This window comes from Sprattus sprattus (genome assembly GCF_963457725.1).
Source record: "Sprattus sprattus genome assembly, chromosome: 12".
Taxonomy (NCBI): domain Eukaryota; kingdom Metazoa; phylum Chordata; class Actinopteri; order Clupeiformes; family Clupeidae; genus Sprattus; species Sprattus sprattus.
The window spans coordinates 14,947,332-14,967,051 of NC_137910.1; the positions used below are offsets into that span (position 1 = coordinate 14,947,332).

Genomic DNA, 19,720 nt, shown 5'->3' on the forward strand with positions numbered 1-19,720 from the left:
CGCCATGTTGCGCCGCCATGTTCCTACAGCAGCCCAGAACAGTCTCCAGACTCTGGGAATCCTGGAGGACTTCAGCTACATCACTGGGGCCTCAGGGACCACATGGTGAGTCCCCTCATAGGTAAGGGATAATGTATAGTGCAGCGTCAGCTACATCACTGTGGTCTAAGGGACCACATGGTGAGTCCCCTCATAGGTAAGGGATAATGTATAGTATGCTAGTCACTGCCACATCACTGGGGTCTCAGGGGCGCTGACATGCCTGCCAGCCCAGTCTATCTCTTAGCTTTCTGCACCAGCCCTGCGTGCATGTTAGTCGAAACGTACACTAACATTCAGATTCACTCCTTACCGTGCAGATTTGCTAATATCTGTTTTTTGTGTGTGTGTCAACATATGTCTTTTTGTGGCTGTGTGAACGTATATGTGTTTGTGTGTATGTGTTTGTGTGTGCACATATGACTGTGAACATGTTATGTCTACAGTCATGCATTGGCTCGAACAAGATGATTTGACTGACAACATGAATAGAGATCAAAAAGAGTCTGAGTCTGTAGTCTGTAGTTATTTAAACCATCACAGTCCAAAAAGGTCATCAGAATGGCAGAGGGACGAATCCAGAAGCAAAAAACAACTACAGAGAGAAACAATTAAGAGTCTAGAGAAGACGAGAGGAAAGGATGAGAAGCTACGCAAAACAAGAGATCAGAGTTCAGAGAAATAGACAAAGTTGGGAAGAAAGAGAAAGAGGATGAACTGTGCAACGGAACAGAAGAAATGATTCAGCTCTTTCTCAATATCACCCTTGCACGCAATCAAGAGTGGAGGGTTTGGGATTGTCAGAGAGCTATAGAATGGGTCTATGCAGGATGAAATGGAGGATATTTTATGACCGATCGTGTGGGGCACAGGACACACACACACAAAAAGAGAGAGAGAGAGATTAAAGATCATAGTCCATAAACTATGATTAAAGATCATAGTCCACAGTTCATTCACAAAAATCCATAGTGATTGAAAAACATCGAGGACAAACATCAAACATGAAACTCAAGGAAAATAGGCTGGCGAATCAAGCGTTACTCTGGCAATGAATGAATAACAATGCTGGGCTTAATACACTCATGAATGATCTGATGAGAGACAGATGTGAGAGGGAGACAGTGTTCAGTTCCATTGGCTGTCAGTCACTCTATAAACTGCGATTAGCAGCAACAGAGCACAAGTTGAGCTGATTTTGTAATTTCACAGAGAGTAAAACAAACACGACCAAAACGATCAAAAACATGATTATGAGCAAGAGGTACAGGCAGTGGACTTTCTTATTACAGGTGTGGGCAGGATTAGGGGGGGCCTGGACAGGGTCAGAGGGGTTCTGGACAGGATCAGAGGGGTTCTGGGTAGGACCAGAGGGGTTCTGGGCAGTATCGAGCCTGTCTTCTTGAGCTGGTTTTGGAATATCACTGAGAGGAAACTCCTGAAAGACGATCCGTTGGCGGGTAAACTCTCCACACTCCATCAGACAGGCAAAGTGATCCTCCTCCTCACACAGGGCCAGGTCTGAGTAGCCGCTCTTCCCCTCATGAATGATGTAGGGCTCACCCCACACCCCCTGAAGAGACTCTTTCAGACGGACGCCCAGATCCATCCTCTCCCACTCCTGCCCCTTGGTGGGGTGGCTGTAGAGCAGCATGGTGCCCTGATCTCCAGGGTAAAGCTCTGAATCAGGGAAGCTTAACACACTGCCCTGGCAGCCATGGGGTGTCTCCTTCAAGGCCGGACTCTGTAGTTTGGTAAAACCTCCCCCTGAACTCACTCAGTGCCTCCAAACGTGGCACCGCCTCCTCTCCTTTGCCCCAGGTGCGAGCGCTGCAGTAGAGCTTTTTGCCCTCTTTGCCCTCTGTGACTTGAACCTCAGCCACCTGACACTCACCAGACTCCTCAGGCAGCGGCTTTCCTGCCTGCCACGTCTGTCCCTCAACGTCACTGTACAAAACCAAGCTCCTTACACAGCTACATTTAACATAGGCTGGAATCAGCAGCCTCAGGCTCTCACTGGTCTCCCCTCTCTCTACTGCAATTCCATGACCTGGTCCGACTGCAAAGGTCGTGTATTTTGAAAGTTTTATACCAGCAACTTTATCAGTCAAATCTGTTAAACCACTCCAGGTCTCACCACCGTCTGTGGTGGTGACATAACACAAGAGGGTTTGGCCAGGTTTAAGGTCTTTTTCTTTAAGTTCGCCCTTGATGCAGATGAAGAACAGAAACAGTTTATTGTTGGTCTTCTCGAAGACTGGACAAGGGCTCATAGTGCGGTAGCCTTGTTTGGTCGCCTCCATCAAGTCCTTACAGTCAGACCACTTGTACAGAAGTGAATAACATGTACGTTATAATAATTCTTATGCCACAGTCCTGATTAACACCACTGAAAACAGTGAATATGAATTGTAAAATTGTCATTTAAAGTCATTTTAAGTATTTTTTCATAAGGTATCTTAAGCTATTTTAAGTATCTTTTAAGTATGTTAAGTAACTTTTTTTCAAGACCTCAGGTGGAGATCACTGGGACCAAAGTCAATAACATGTATATACTGTATACCCTGTAAGCAAAATGACGTCCCCTCAACGTCCTGTGATGGTCTCTCTGAACGTTCTAAAAACGTAAATGTGTATGGTTCCCTTGACAACTTTAGGACGTTTTGCACGACGTTCCAAGACCGTCCCGAGGATGTTGCGGTGACAATTGGGAAACGTTTTCTTTAGGTCCTGGGGACGTTCTGCAGGACGTTGCAAGAACGTCCCTAGGACATTGCGATGACGTCTGGAAAACGTGTTTCTATAGGTCCTGGGGACGTTCTGCAGGAAGTTGCAAGAACATCCTGAGGGCATTGTGGTGACTTCTGGAAACCTTGTTTTAGACGTCCTGGGGACGTTATTCAAGGACGCACCGCGGACGTAGCAGGCACGGTGTTTTTGCTGAGCTAAATCAAAAAAATAAAATAATAATAGATCGCGAAGCCGTCATTTCGATTACATGGCTCACACACACACAAGTTCAAGTTTATTTGCATAGCACATTTCATATGATATACATAGACATACACAGAGACACAAACGCGCTTTCAAACTTGATTGCGAGGCATGGGAATTGAACCGTAAACCTTCCTACTACTAAACCACTTCGCTACCACTTCACTACCATTGTCTGATTCTTATTTTGTCACTTTAACACCTTTATCACAGTGTGAGACAGCCAACACACTTAGTCATTTTTTCCGAGGGTTTGAGAAAAAGCATATTGTAGCGATCTCAGTCACTACGCATTGAGGGTTTTCCGTATTGATTCCTTTTTTTAATTAACATCCATGGCACGACACGGACGTGCGGGCAGGGAGGCAGAATAACTAGCCAAACCATGAATGATGAAATAAAATAAATATGAGTGCTTCTCTACTGATCTGTGCTATAAATGTAATGTCTGCATGATTCCAATACAATGCATAGCCTGCATAGGAAGGTCTATCAAGTCTAGCGTTAACATTGAGCTTTCCACAGGCCTTCAAAGATGCTGCAACAGAAAGCTCACCGGTCAAATTGTCTGGTTGGAATTTCTTAAACATACCGTCTCGCAAACACAATCTGGATTTGACAACAATCCTAATATTTAGGCCTATAAAGCAAACGTGCACTGCCCTTATTATGTTTTAGAGGAACAGGCTAATCTGCCGTTAGAAAGTTATTTAACAACACGCATATGTTGCATTATACTGTCTATGCTCGTATACGTGAGCGCGCCGGAGCCGCCAGAGCTCGCACTCGCAGCATATTGAAAATTGGAGCTGTGAACTTAGTTAAAATCTTTGAATTATGAACAATGAACTGAACTAGTTCATTTAGAAATTGAACTTTCCAAACACTGAATACCTGAAGCCCTAGATGTTCGAACAGGTTCACCAGAGGAAAGTCCGAAATGTCGGGCGTTTATGTTGTTATGGAGTGACAAGTTATCTTGGCTAAGGTGCGATGATATTGATAGTCACAGTAAAATGTTCTCAAGAGGGTCGAATCATTTTAGAATCTCTGCTCTCATTGAACAGAGCAATGACCATGTTGCAGCGCTCATTTTAACGCCACAGCAGGTTGCGCTTAAAGGCCACTTATTGACGCGCATCACAGATATTAATATTTTTGTTTCCCATTGTAAACTTAGGAAAATAAATGTTGCATTCTAAACTACCTGATTATGTTATTATTTAAGCTACGCAAGCCGTCAGTTTTCTTCAATAGGCTAATTTAGAAGCAGAAATAGATATTTGGCTGGCTTATCATTAAAATGTCGGGCAAATGAAAAACATTTTTCTCTAGCGGAACCTCTCGTTCAGAGAGGACCATTAGAGGACGTCAAGGGGATGTTTTGGAAGGACGAAAGCGAACGTCCCGCAGAGGACCACAGGTAAAGGTAAAGGGGACGTTTTTGAAGGACGTCCTGGGGACCTATGCTGAGAGACCAAATTATAAGGTTCCATAAGTCCGTTTTAAGGCTCATGCGAACGTCACGCAGAGGACCACAGGTAAAGGTTACGGGGATGTTTTTAAAGGACGTCCTAGGGAGGTATGCTGAGTGACCAAATTATAACATTCCCTAAAAGTCCGTTTTAAGGCTCATGCGAACGTCACGCAGAGGACCGGCAGGTAAGGTTACGGGGACGTTTTTAAATGACGTCCTGGGGACGTGTGCTGAGTGACCAAATTATAACGTTCCTTAATAGCCTAGTCCGTTTTAAGGCTCATGCGAACGTCACGCAGAGGACCTGCAGGTAAAGGTTACGGGATGTTTTTAAAGGACGTCCTGGGGACATGTGCTGAGTGACCAAATTATAACGTTCCTTAATAGTCCGTTTTAAGGCTCATGCGAACGTCACGCAGAGGACCTGCAGGTAAGGTTACGGGGACGTTTTTAAATGACGTCCTGGGGACGTGTGCTGAGTGACCAAATTATAACGTTCCTTAATAGTCCGTTTTAAGGCTCCTGCGAACGTCACGCAGAGGACCTGCAGGTAAAGGTTACGGGGACGTTTTTAAATGACGTCCTGGGGACGTGTGCTGAGTGACCAAATTATAACGTTCCTTAATAGTCCGTTTTAAGGCTCCTGCAAACGTCACGCAGAGGACCTGCAGGTAAAGGTTACGGGGACGTTTTTAAATGACGTCCTGGGGACGTGTGCTGAGTGACCAAATTATAACGTTCCTTAATAGTCCGTTTTAAGGCTCATGCGAACGTCACGCAGAGGACCTGCAGGTAAAGGTTACGGGGACGTTTTTAAATGACGTCCTGGGGAGGTGTGCTGACAGACCAAATTATAAGGTTCCCTAAAAGTCCGTTTAAAGACTCATGCGAACGTCACAGAAGGACCAAACGTAGACTTGCTACGAACGTCAAAAACGTTCTGGTAACGTCCTCTAGCTAACGTTGTGCCGGGGACCAATTGGGGACGATTGGGGACCTTGCGAATGTCCTGTTAACGTCCTGGGGACGTTCCCTGTTTGCGGGGTACTCTCTATATAATAATAATGCATTTTATTTATATAGAACACTTTAAAATACAAAGAAGTATCAAGGTGCTTAAAATGTATATTATATACAAGTAATATATATTAATACAATAACACAATTAATGAAATTGATTAAAACATTCATTACATGAGCAATTCCTTCAAATATCACAATTATTTCTTTCTTTGATATGAACATTAAAGCTTCTCTGGGTACCTGCAGTGATCCATCATCCTGCCGTGTGCGTTTCCTCATCACCAGATTCTTTGCATTCTCATCATGAGAAGTGCCATTCTTTACAATGCGCTTCTCAGCAAACGCCAGTAAGGTTTTCGGTTCTTTAATGTAGATGAGAGCTGGAATTCTGAAGTCATATTTTCCCTTCAAATCTTAAAACAAAGCTCTGTCATGTATAGTGAGAGGTTGGCTGTAAATAAATTAACTTATCAGTTATGGTTGTAATCATTCATTTATATAACAACCACTTTTAACAGAATGTGATACGTAAGGGATAACGGCGGACGAGCTGTACAGTTCTACAAAGGTAATGGACGCTGCGGGGCAAAGAACTCCAAGACGCAAAGCGGAGTGGAGTTGCTCCGCGAAGTCCATTACCTTTGTAGAACTGTACAGCTCGGAATCAAGTTTGAATCCCACTTATCTCCCGTTTACAACATCCAAAAATGTTTTTATTATTATTATTATAATTTAGAATTTCCTTCATCTTTAGGAAACTTACTATGCATAATACCCTGATGAATTCTTGATTTGAAGCCAAGTGCTCCCGTTAGAGAAAGTAGTGAGAAAGTAGTGCGTGGAACTGGTCTTATCATATGACCTTTAGTTTCCCCGGGCATTGCTGCAAAGTGACACTCATGAGCTCACCTCTGTAAACGGACACACGGACATAGGCGTTGTTCATAAGGTTTTTCTATTTAAAGTTGAACTCCGCGTTTCCGTTGATGGTGAAGTTGGACAGAGCAACAGGGAGGTCAAGTTTGGTGATTTTGGTCGAAGGCTCACAATCGAGCCGGCGAGTTAGCCGTGTGACCTACTATCTGTTTAAATGGGGTTTTGGTCTAAGCGCTAGCAGCCGCCTACAAATAATATTCGAGACTTTCAGTTAAGACTTACAATACTCTGCAGCCTTCATGTAGCACATAAACAACTAACCGAGTCAATTTAGACATATAAAAAGTCGTGTAGATAGCTTAATTCACATAAAACATTTCCCACTAACTTCTCCCAACACGCCGCTATCTTTGTTCGAATTATCCTAGCTGTCAAAAAATAAACGTTACGTTGGTTGTCAATGGTAACCATTCAAGAGCATTGATATGGAACGGCGATTTAACTTTTCTACTGGGACTACGTCCAAGGTGTCCGGTTATACGAACTTAATGTACACCCCATTAGCCAATCAGAAAACAGTATTTCGTTCCAGAGGGAGATAAAATATAAACAGATTACTGCTCTTAACCACGATCAGACTGTCATACCACTGTCTGCCTACTAGAGGAAGCTGAGTTGAATGTGACACTCACCCATGTGTACTATGATCATGTCTATCCTTGTTTCCTTCACTATGCTTACTGATGGTACATATGTCTAATTAGCTAACAAAAGATGCAGTTCACTATTCTGGAGAAAGATTGTTGATACTTGAACAGCCAATCAAATACCAGCTCCCTTCAGTGCTCCTTAACAAATATTGTTGATTGGCTGGACATGCACCACTTTGTAATCACTTCATTTGTTACCCAATCACAGAGCCAGGATTGTGTACAAACACCAGTTTGTTTAAACACACACACTGAACTAACAGCTTGAGGACTGTGAGGGTAAATTAACTGAATCACTTTTACTCTGTCTTTACTGACTGAGTACTGCGTTAGAATCGCAAACTGCACATTTAAAATGTATCACTCATTTTTGAACTGCTCAAATCCAATCCCTTCACTCATCTAATAATTAAATCATCCAGTCGAAACAGCGGTCAATGACATGTTGGTGATACTAGCGAATGTTTTACATCTATGAATCAGGAAATGGAAATGTTATTTTGCTAGGACATTCAAATCCCAGTTCTACATTGAAACTTAAAAAAACAGGCATTTATGTTTTTTTCTTACAAATGTTTTACTTTTGCTGCTCTGAAATGGAAAATAAAATGACATAATAACAAACTTTAACTATTTACAGTCATCTTCCTTAATTTTAAGCCATGAACAATTTGCTGTCATCTTCCTTAATTTTAAACCATGAATGGTTATTATGCAATGCTATTCAAGTTTTAAATATAACAGAGAAAAAAAGGCGGAAATTGTCAAAAGTACCCCTTTGAGCCAACCGGTTAAAAACGCCACACCACACTGCGTAGCAATGAGCACCTGTGTGTGGTTGTTTAGCACTAAATCTGTGTATAAGGACCCACTTCAGTAACTCACCTCATGGTGAAATGCAGCTGTTGTTCTTTTACTCTCCTGTAGAGGGCAATCTGGTCTCAGTAAGTGAGGCTGTGCTCTTAAGGGCAGAGACTGATCAGTGACTGTGAGTGTGTGTCCTGGGTTCAGAGCTGAAGGTGTGTGTGGGGCCACTGCTACTTCCACCCAACAAGCAATTCTGTTTGAAAAACAGGCTGAGGAAGAGTAGTGTATGGATTTGCAAACTGTAAATAGTAATATGTAAAAGAATATTTAAGATATTACAAAATGACAGTTTGTGAAATTTGACATTAAGGTAGAAATGAAAGAAACATTGTACACACACTTTCCAGTCACCTGGTCTCCCCCAGGCCTTCTTTCTTAAATACAGACACATAATTAGTGTGTGACTGGTTACACTCAGCTGTAACTCACCTGAGAAGAGTATGCTGACAGTGCTGATAGTGGTGCTGTTCTCAAGCCTTCAGAAGGAAAGTGAGGTCTCCTCCGCTGTCTGAGTCTTTTTAAAGTGTTACTGGCTCCTCCTAGTGAGCACCTGGGCGTCCTCTGATAACTAATGCATCATTGAAGCTGGACATCCCCACCTTCTATTTGTTTCTCTCTCTCTCACACACACACACGCACGCACACACACACACTCACATCTCTCTCTCTCTCTCACACACACACACACACACACACACACACACACACACACACACACACACATATCTCTCTCTCACACACAGACACACACATCTCTCTCTCAGACACATACACATGTATATCTCTCTCTCTTAGACACACACATATCTCTCTCTCACACACACACACACACACACACACACACACACACATATCTCCCTCTCTCTGTCACACTCACATATACAGTATATATATATGTATATATCTCTTACACACACACATATCTCTCTTTCCCTCTCTCTCTCACACACACACACACCGCTCTCTCTCTATCTCACACTCACACACCCACACACACACACACAAACACATACACGTCTCTCTCTCTCACACACACACACATATTTCTCTCTTTCTCACACACACACTCTCACACAGACACAGATCTCTCTCTCACACACACACACACACACACACACACACACACACACACACACACACAGACACACAAACACACACACACATACACACAAAAGCATCTGTAATCCTGAAGGAGCCCACCCAGTGGCCAGCATCATGTTGCAACAGCACATTCCCACACAAGAATAGGCATTCATTTACGTAACACACAACATTTCTATGTACCGCTATGAACAATGATGGTTGTCTCAGGCGACTGATAGAGCCATGTTTGCTGGGCGTTTACAGTATTTCTCTGTACCTAAAACACATTTTTTCAAAACATGCCTCGGTTTCTCTGAACACTAAACCCAAGTGCCAACTCCCTAAACCAATTCTGCTAAACTTTAAGCACAATTCTCTGCTTTAAACACAGATTTCAATTGTTAACCGCACTTTCTTCAAACCACAACACACAATTCTCTGCTTTAGACACAGTTTTCAATTGTTAACCACATTTTCTTCAAAACACTAAACACCATCCTCTCTACTTTGCATGCTTCATCAATGCCAAAACCTCCTTGTGTTCAAACAGAAAACACTGCTAATCAAATGACAAAACTTCCATTTCCAAAGCTGTTGTGCAATTTGAAATCAAAACTTTAGCTCCTATTTTGGAGAACAATTTATGGCAACATTGAAGTGAGTGGTGATCAGAGGGGCAGAGGAGTGAGAGTAAGAGGAGGAGGAGGAGGAGGAAAATGATGAAGAGGAAGAGCAAGACGGAGAGCCATTACTGTATCTCTGATGAGATTCAGGCCAATGTGTTCAACCATGTGGTCAACATGGGTTTGACCATGCAGGAGGCTAGCAAGGCTGGCCAGAGGGTTCAACCAAACATAAGCCGCTTCTCAGTTGCACCGATTCTCCGGACATTCAGAAGAGAGAATGGGTAAGAAACACTACTATGACAGTAAAACACTAGTTTGAATGCCTTACTGTATCAGAAGCATAGTATTCTTGTATTTGTATCTGTAGAATATTTTACATTGTACTGTATTTGTAAAATTACAGTATACGTAAACAAATACAAAGTGCAACCATTGATGACCAAGACGTATTCCTACAGTATTTCTCTGTTCCTAAAACACATTTTTTCAAAACATGCCTCGGTTTCTCTGAACACTAAACCCAAGTGCCAACTCCCTAAACCAATTCTGCTAAACTTTAAGCACAATTCTCTGCTTTAAACACAGATTTCAATTGTTAACCGCACTTTCTTCAAACCACAACACACAATTCTCTGCTTTAGACACAGTTTTCAATTGTTAACCACATTTTCTTCAAAACACTAAACACCATCCTCTCTACTTTGCATGCTTCATCAATGCCAAAACCTCCTTGTGTTCAAACAGAAAACACTGCTAATCAAATGACAAAACTTCCATTTCCAAAGCTGTTGTGCAATTTGGAATCAAAACTTTAGCTCCTATTTTGGAGAACAATTTATGGCAACATTGAAGTGAGTGGTGATCAGAGGGGCAGAGGAGTGAGAGTAAGAGGAGGAGGAGGAGGAGGAAAATGATGAAGAGGAAGAGCAAGACGGAGAGCCATTACTGTATCTCTGATGAGATTCAGGCCAATGTGTTCAACCATGTGGTCAACATGGGTTTGACCATGCAGGAGGCTAGCAAGGCTGGCCAGAGGGTTCAACCAAACATAAGCCGCTTCTCAGTTGCACCGATTCTCCGGACATTCAGAAGAGAGAATGGGTAAGAAACACTACTATGACAGTAAAACACTAGTTTGAATGCCTTACTGTATCAGAAGCATAGTATTCTTGTATTTGTATCTGTAGAATATTTTACATTGTACTGTATTTGTAAAATTACAGTATACGTAAACAAATACAAAGTGCAACCATTGATGACCAAGACGTATTCCTACTAAACATCAATACAAATAGCCTAGCCACAGTGGACCATGTTCTAAGGCAGAACATCTCGAGAATGAAGCAGGTGTACAGGGTGCCTTTTGACAGAAACTCTGATAGAGTCAAACAATTACAGTATGATATGACTATGTGCAAGTAAGTCATATACGTTTCCACAACTGATTACGTCCTATCAGCACAGAAACATTACTGTACTGTATTGTAATCCAATCAAATGTTCAAATCAAACTGTATTTTCAGATGTTTCACAACACAACAATTGTCGATATTGTCTTGAGCAAGAACAGGATGCAGTCTAGTTTTTTTGTCCTTTTATTATTATACATTTTTCTTTCATTTTTGAGTTAAAACATTATACTGTTACAATATTTTACAACAGAAGAAAGCTTACAGTAACACTGGAGATGAAAAGGCATAATACTCCTGATAAGGCCTTCATACTAGTGTTTTCCCATTTCATAGTAGTGTTTTCCATTGAGCACATCAGTGTTCAATCAATGCTTAAAATGTCTACTCAAATAATGGTCTGTGTTTGTTGTTTGAAAACAAAATGCCCTTTTGAGGTGATATAATAGTGTTTTGAAACCAAAGTGTCATTTTGCAAGAGATATAAAGGGTTTTGCATTTTGTGTGAGTGGTTTTGGGATTTGTGTTTAGAGCTAAGAGAAACCGAGGCATGCTTTGAAAAAATGTGTTTTAGGAACAGAGAAATACTGTAAGTATTTAGGCTGAGAACCAGGTATTATAAAATGGAGAAAAAGTTTGTTTGGGTGGTCAGAATATTGGACAGATGCAGTAGGGTTCCATGAAGATGGAATGGGAGAAATCATCAGGACCATCTTGGTCAGCATCAGGACCACTCTCTAGCTGTGGGATGAGTTGTTTTCCTTATGGGACGAGACCAGTAGCAACTCACCTGTGTTTAACCACTTCTGACCGGAACCAGTCCACCTTGGCTCAATGATTCTTATCATATCAAGATTATAGCAACTAATCTCAGCTGCGTCTTGTGTCCTGTTTTGCTGGATCCAAACATGGTTGTCAGTGTCAGCACTAAACAGACTAACCAGTTTAAATTCATGGAGCAGTGTGTGTGTGTGTGTGTGTGTGTGTGTGTGTGTGTGTGTGTGTGTGTGTGTGTCTGTGTCTGTGTCTGTGTCTATGTGTGTGTGTCTGTGTCTGTGTCTGTGTGTACGACGAATCCTGATCATTTCCTTGTCTGTTCATGTGGATCATTTGTGACATGACCAGGAAATCAGAGGGTTAGCTGACATAGGGGGATTCCCACATCCAGTTAATGTTTGTAGCCAGGAGGGGGGTTCAGATTGAGTTCCGTTCTGCAAAGATAAGAGGCACTAAGGAGATAAACACAATATTCCAAGCCGGTGTAAACAGTGACACACAAGCCAAATAGTTCTACTCCATGTGAGTTGTTAAATAACCAGACTATTTCTCTTTTCAAAAAATGAGAACTTAATAAATAACTGAGTAAAACCTGCCTTTGTTGTTCAAGAGCAGATGTTTGACTGCCAGGTTCATGAAGGTCGATGAAGGTCCAGCACAAACCCAGATTAACCACTTAGGGCCTGATTTACTAACAGGATTGTGCCCATTTCTGGCGTAAAATAGCGGTCGTAAACATAAAACGGTATTTACTAATGGGCCGCAGCGCATATTAACGCCTGTGGGTGTGAACAGGGGAGGTAACTTGGAGGTGGGTGGTAACGTAGGCGTGAGGCGCAATTTACATGGGTGGAGACAAGGTAAGTGCGCCTAATGATGTCATGCGTGGTATTTACTAAACTGCCTGTGGAGCGCACGTCTCCAATTTGCAGGATAATTCTCCGCCTCATAAAAGCACGTCTTAACCAGGAAGCGCAATTTCATTGAGTCTGAAAACGATGATATGGCAGCAGTGATAAGAGAAAGGCAAAGAAAGAAGACAGAGACAGCGCACAGAAATAATTTTTTCAACTCGCATAACACATTTTCAGTTAAATGAACCACAAATCATTAGACGGTACAGGTTAACCAGCCACGCAATACTTCAATTACTGAACCAGATCAGAGATGACATCTAACCCTCCAACCGGAGATCACATTCCATTCAATCAGTTGGTAAACATTGCAAATATTGGCACCGGATCATTTCAAACAGTTATAGTATCAGCAGTTGATATATCTCAGCCTTCACAAATATTCACACAGGTACTCGAAGCATTGCTATGGCGCACTGGTCAATACATTTCCCCACTGCCACAGCTGAAATTATAGACATCAAACAGGACTTTTTTTGAAATCGCAAACTTTCCGAACGTAATATGAACCATTGATTGCACCCACGTCCATATATATTGTAGTGAACCCATGTCCCTTGTAGAAATTATTAATCTCGCCATGTACACATCTATAGTGTTATAATAGACAGTTTATGCATTAATGCCACCAATAGCATATTCTTTATAATCGTGTTCTTTTAAACATCTTGCTGTTGGTGATGGCGGGCAGAACAACATAATAGCAGCGCACACATTGAATCAGGTTCAGTGATTGAGCGAACGTGAACCAATATATCTATCTCCACTTGCTGAAGCTTCATTTTCTCTTCCTAAATAAATACCACGGAAAATGCGGAAAAACACTGTGCGTTAATGTGCGAACGCAGTTTAAGCAGCGGTCGCAATGTTAGTAAATCAGGCCCTATATAGGGCGGAGTAAACACAGATTGCCCAGCGCGATCTGGTTTGATAAATACCAAGTAAAATGCGCAAAAACGCTGTGCGTTAATTTGCGAACGCAGATTAAGAAGCGCTCGCATATTAGTAAATCAGGCCCTTAGTGAGCAGCAATGCTAACCACTGTACCACTTACACCAAGAATACCTCCAAGATGACATACGTTGGGGTATTTTTTATTTGTTTTCTTTGTTGCACATAGTCATCCAACCCCTCTACTCCACCTCCTGCTCCTTCTTTCATTCAGCACAAAACGCCATCAGTAGCAGTGTGTCTGTGTGTGTGTGTGTGTGTGTGTGTGTGTGTGTGTGTGTGTGTGTGTGTGTGTGAGTAAGTGCAGTCATCCTGCCCCTCTAACCCACCACCTGCCCCTTAATTAATTTAGCAAAAAATACCATAGCAACACAACAAGCAATACTCTAAAATAGTTTAGACTTCACTAAAGTGCTTAAAGTGATAATGAGTAAGGCACTTAACAGTCATTTAAGTGTGTGTGATAATGTGTATGTATAAACATGAGCTCAGTGGTCTGTCTGTTGGTTTCTAAGTATGTCTGTTTGTATAGGAGGCAAGGTATGTATTTTCGAATGTGTGTGTGAATGTGCTTTTCTATGTAACTGTAATTGTGATTCATTAACTATGACCAGGAAATCAGATTGAACAATCATTTCTAGCTGAAAAGGGGGGATTCCCACAGCCGGTTCAGGTTACTGTTCAAGGTGATGTTTTGTCAGCATAAATCATATCTCAATGCCAGACAAACATCTTCATCTTCATCAAATAGCCTCCATCCATTTTAAAGGGAATTTTCAGTGGTGCTTCATAATTATTATTACAATGTAGGATTATAGTACAATGTAGATAGGGTCCATAAGGGCGATTGGGGCGACGCACTGCCTACGGGAAAAGAAAAAATAACTGCTTCTGATGTATAAATGCAATTTCCTTGTAAGTCTCTTTGGATAAAAGCGTCTGCTTAATGTTTACCAATGTAAATGTAAATGTAATTTTTTTTTTCTATCAGATTCTACCACTAGACCGTATGATCTGCCTCTGAATGTCTTTTTCCAATCAGGTAACAGTCATGCAGTCAGGCAAAAGTCTTGCTTCAAATGGCCACGCCCCTTCTGGGCGATTTGGGGCGAAATGGAAATCGCCCCAGACCTTTCTCTTTGACTCCCATGTTAAATCACGCATGTTTTTCACATCTAATGGTATTAATGCTCTCAATGCATTCTCTATGGCTTCCGGGAGGGCTCGCCCCTCCATGCTTCGGTCATAAACAATGGAACAATGGAATTAAAAAGTGGGATAATTTAATGTGGAGCCACATCATGTTTGCTTATGATGGTTCTGGATGCAACTTTCTTCCATAGCCTTCCTACTCTAGCTATGTAGCAAGAGGGGAAATATTACTGTTGTGTGCTGCCATCTAGTGGACAAAAAGGTATTGCTGTTTGCGTTAATCAGCTAACTCAGGGGTTTTCAACCGGTGGTCCGCGGCCCCCTGGTGGTCCGCGGCGGCATTGCAGGGGGTCCGCGGTTAAAAAAAATTGCCTTGATATTTCAACACATTTCCAGATTACTCTTGAAAATGTCTGAAATAAGAAAAATATGTCTAAAATAATATAAAGGTGATTCACGCTGACAGAATGTAGCCTTGCACCTATCCAGTCTATGGTAGCCTGAGCTAAGTTCTGGATAAGTTGCCAGACCGAATTTCCAGAGCTTGCTGCAAAAGCAATGAGGTGTATTTTGCAAACTTTCAAACTACCTGTGTGAGAGCATTTTTTTTTTTAAGAATAAGCACAGGGCAAGAGAATGATATGAGACTGTCGCTGTCTACCATTTCGCCACGAATAGACAGGCTGTGTGGACTTCACCATGCCCAGATATTACACTGACACGTCTCCCCTCTCCCCACACATGCACGAACGAACGCGAGCGCGCAGGCATATCAGTGGGCCGCGGATTACTTTCTAGTCAGAATGGTGGTCCCTGGGACAAAACCAGTTGAAAACCCCTGAGCTAACTTAATGTACCTACTGAATGGGTCGCCTTAATCTCAAAAATTCCCACCCCTGATCATTTTTTCAGGGGCCGCCACTGAATATAGAGATTTTAATATAATCATATAATGTAAAAAATAATTCTATTACTCATCTGATCAATTTAAAAACAGACAACATCATGCATTCAAATCACCATAGTGTAGCTTGACAGAATGTCATCTGAAATATACACAATTAAGCAGGCGTGCATAATGTTATTTCTGTTTGAGCTTTGAGTGTGTGTGTGTGTGTGTGTATGTGTGTGTGTGTGTGTGTGTGTGTGTGTGTGTGTGTGTGTGTGTGTGTGTTTGAACTCTTTTGGTAATACAGGTATCACACTTACTCATTAGTCATCTGACTGACTGCAGTGTCTGTTAGACGTGGAACAGCAGGTGACCTCTGAAGGTGCTGTGATGGCTTGATGTTCATATCCTATGATTCATATCCAAAAGCTTCATGTCTCATCTGGTCAGCCATTGCAACAGTTTGGCCTAAATATCCCAGATCAGAATCAGAATTCTTTTTAATGGCCAAGTATATTTACTCATACAAGGAAATTAACTTGGGGTGGTTGGTGCATAGGACATAAAACACATAACATACCAACAAAATAGCAAAATCAAGACTAAAAGACAAATGTTTTACAAGATACAATATTAAATAATAAGAAATAATTGGGCAAATGCAGGGCTAAGATGCAGCGAATTGGGATGAGCAAACCCAGAGTCCGTGTAATGCAGGTGGTTTGTTTGTGAGCCCAACTGCCGTGTGGAAAAACTGTGTGGCACACTGTGGCGCAAGGTTTTGGTCTTTATAGCCCAGGACCTTCTGCCGGTTAGGAGTATCTGAAATAGGTGGTGACCGGGATGGGAAGGATCAGCGATGATCTTGCACACTCTCTTGCTGGTCCTGGAGTGGAACAGGTCTAGGAGAGACAGCAGGTCCCAGCCGATGACCTGCAGTAGAGGCAGCAAAACCAGATGGTTATTGATGAGGTGAGAGGATGGACTCAATGATGGCTGTGTAGAACTCGACCATCACTTTCTGCGGCATGTTGAATTTCTTTAGCTGCCGAAGGAAGAACATCCTCTGCTGGGCCTTTTTGATTGTGGAGGTGATGTTCTGCGCCCACCTTAGGTCCTGTGCCATGATTGTTCCCAGGAATCTGAAAGACTCCACAGTGTTAACTGGAGAGTCACACATGATAAGGGGGATGGTTGGGGCTGGGCTCCTCCTGAAGTCTGCTTCCATCTCTACTGTTTTTAAGGCGTTCAGCTCCAGGTGGTTCTGGCTGCCCCAGAAAGCCAGGCTGTCGACTTATTTTCTGTAGGCGGCCTTGTTCCCATTTGAGATTAGTCCAATGAGGGTTGTGTGATCCGCAAATTTAAGGAGTTTGCCAGAGGGGTGGCTGGAGGTGCAGTTGTTGGTGTAGAGGGAGAAGAGTAAAGGAGAGAGCACACAACCTTGTGGGGCTCCAGTGCCGATGGTCCGGGTCTCCGAGACAAGATTGCCCAGCCTCACCCTCTGTTTCCTGTCTGACAGGAAGTCAGTGATCAACCTGCAGGTGGGCTCAGGCACGCTCAGCTGTGTTAGCTTGTCTTGGAGGAAAGCTGGGGCAATGGTGTTGAATGCGGAGCTGAATCCACAAACTGGATCCTGGCGTAGGTGCCGGGGGAATCAAGGTGCTGGAGGATGAAGTGGAGTCCCATGTTGATTGCCTCATATGCAGACTTGTGGGCACTGTAGGCAAACTGCAGTGGGTCGAGGAGGTGGTTGGTGATGGCCTTGAGGTGGGTCAGCACGAGGCACTCACAGGTCTTCATTACCACAGAAGCCAGGGCGACTGGTCTATATTCATCATCCAGGCCTGTGATCCTCTGCTTTTTGGGAACAGGATGATGGTGGAAGTTTTGAAGCAGGCAGGTACCACGCATTCAGCCAGTGAAGTGTTAAAGATGACCATAACACATGATTATGAATATGTATCAGTCTGCTACCCTTGTAGACAGGAAACTCCACAACATTTGTTCACAGGGGATATTCATTTAGAGATCCAGGTGTGAGCAAATGTCTCAGAGGCCTGTATTCATGGGGGTGGAGGTATAAGGAATATCAAAAACACCCCAATACACCCAAGAGAGGAGGGGTGGCGAGAGCACTCATTCACACCCCTCTCAGGGCATCTCATCTAACAGTATGTTCAACCAGAAACTCTTACATTTCAACCTAAATCCAATTAAAAGCAACATCAGCAAATTAATAAAAGATGATTATTGTCAATCTTTATTAACTCTGATCCTTAATTCAGATTGTTCAACTCCTTCAACACACATACCCACTACTGATGAAACACTTTACACATCTGATGTGGTAAAATGACATGGACATTCACCTGTGTTGGAGTTGTACCAAGGGCGTAGGTTTGATCTCAGCATTGGTAGGGACACTGCCTGGCAGACCCCCCCCCCCCCCCCACGTAAATTTAAAAAATGTAGTTGATGTTATACTTAACAGGCAAACTTTGTTAAAATATATTAACATTTGTGTACTAACTCGTGGAACTTGGAACTGATTTAAACATAATAAGAATACATAAACCCTTAGATTAAATACAAAACTGAACATTCTCCACATTTCTTGACATCACATGTTTTTGTTGTCCTTTTTGGATGTCCCAAACATGAGTAAGACCTCATCTGAAGCCCTGATGGTCCAGCTGCTTCTTCCTCAACCTGCACTACATCTGCATGGATTTCTTAGTTTCCTGAATGCATTTCCAAATCTTGCCTTAATGAACAAAATGACCTAATGAGAAGTGCATGCAGTGCATTTGTTTGTTCTGAAATTCATTTGTAAAATGTAGTAAGTAATTGGTTCAGGTTTTATGGAGCTGTACTAAGCCTACATCATTGCAGTGCAATGAAATAATGTATTCATGAATTATATGCTGCATACATTTGGGCATCCCAATTTATTGCACCTTTTTACTACCTTCAAGTATAACATGTATTCTCAAAATAGCCAGTGTGATTGATTACATTCATGGGTAAAATTGTCTAAACATCCCTTTAAAAAACGGCATTTGAATGTAATCTTTACCAAAATGGACAATTCAACGTCTCATCTGAACCCCTTATGCTGATTAATCATCACCCTGCTCTACATCTGTAGCTTAAGGCTGCTGTTTTTCCTGCACAACAATTCATCAATTCAGTAGACACTAACCATGCTTAGTTGACTACTGACATTGGTCGAGACATTACAGGGAACGGAGATAGTTTTATTACTATCCTAGGGATCATATAGGCCTATCAGTTTATAGGGTGACCAGATTTGAGTTTGTGAAAAAGAGGACACTTCCACTCCTCTCCCGCAACGGAATTGGAAATGGCGTATCTTATCAGACTCAAAATGATCGTATTTGGAGGATGATTATCATATCTGACAACACTGGGAAAGCGGTCCACCAAATACAGTTCTCTACAGTCAGAGCTCGCGGAAGAAGGGAGATACCCTTTCCAAAACTTGTAAGGACGTTATAACTAGATTGTTATTAGGGCAAAATCCCGGACGTTTTTAGAATCCCGGCCGGACGCATTTTTTCTCGAAAAGAGATGCCCAGGTAAAAAGACATAGGTCACCCTTATTATGAGTTGCTAGGCTGCTGGTAGACTACTAGACTGAACTAGCATGGTTTAATTAGGTGGGTAGTGTAGCTTATCCTTCTGGCTTCAACAATACGAGATTACATGCTCTACACACTAACAACTTTCAAAACATGTTTCCATTGTAGGCTACAATGGGTGGCGATTTAGGGTTAGCAGCTTCGCAGTGTGGGTAGTTTTCCGACTCACTCGCTTTTTGATAGCTCCTTACTCAATGGGTGGAAAACACTTCTGGCATCTCTTTTCTTTTTAGGTGTCTTTTCCCTATCTACAGACCACAAAAGGGTCAAA

The 19,720-nt window shown here is 42.3% G+C and overlaps 1 pseudogene across 1 annotated transcript; it reads right to left on the reverse strand.

Moving 5' to 3' along the window:
- Window positions 1-1,192: 1,192 nt before the first annotated feature.
- LOC308373528 (sialidase-3-like) lies at window positions 1,193-17,015 on the reverse strand (annotated as a pseudogene). Its single transcript has 5 exons — window positions 16,806-17,015; window positions 16,661-16,720; window positions 7,057-7,079; window positions 5,774-5,984; window positions 1,193-2,363 (listed from the first exon to the last, which is right to left on the reverse strand). The product of its transcript is annotated as a sialidase-3-like (transcript).
- Between the last annotated feature and the right edge of the window lie 2,705 nt (window positions 17,016-19,720).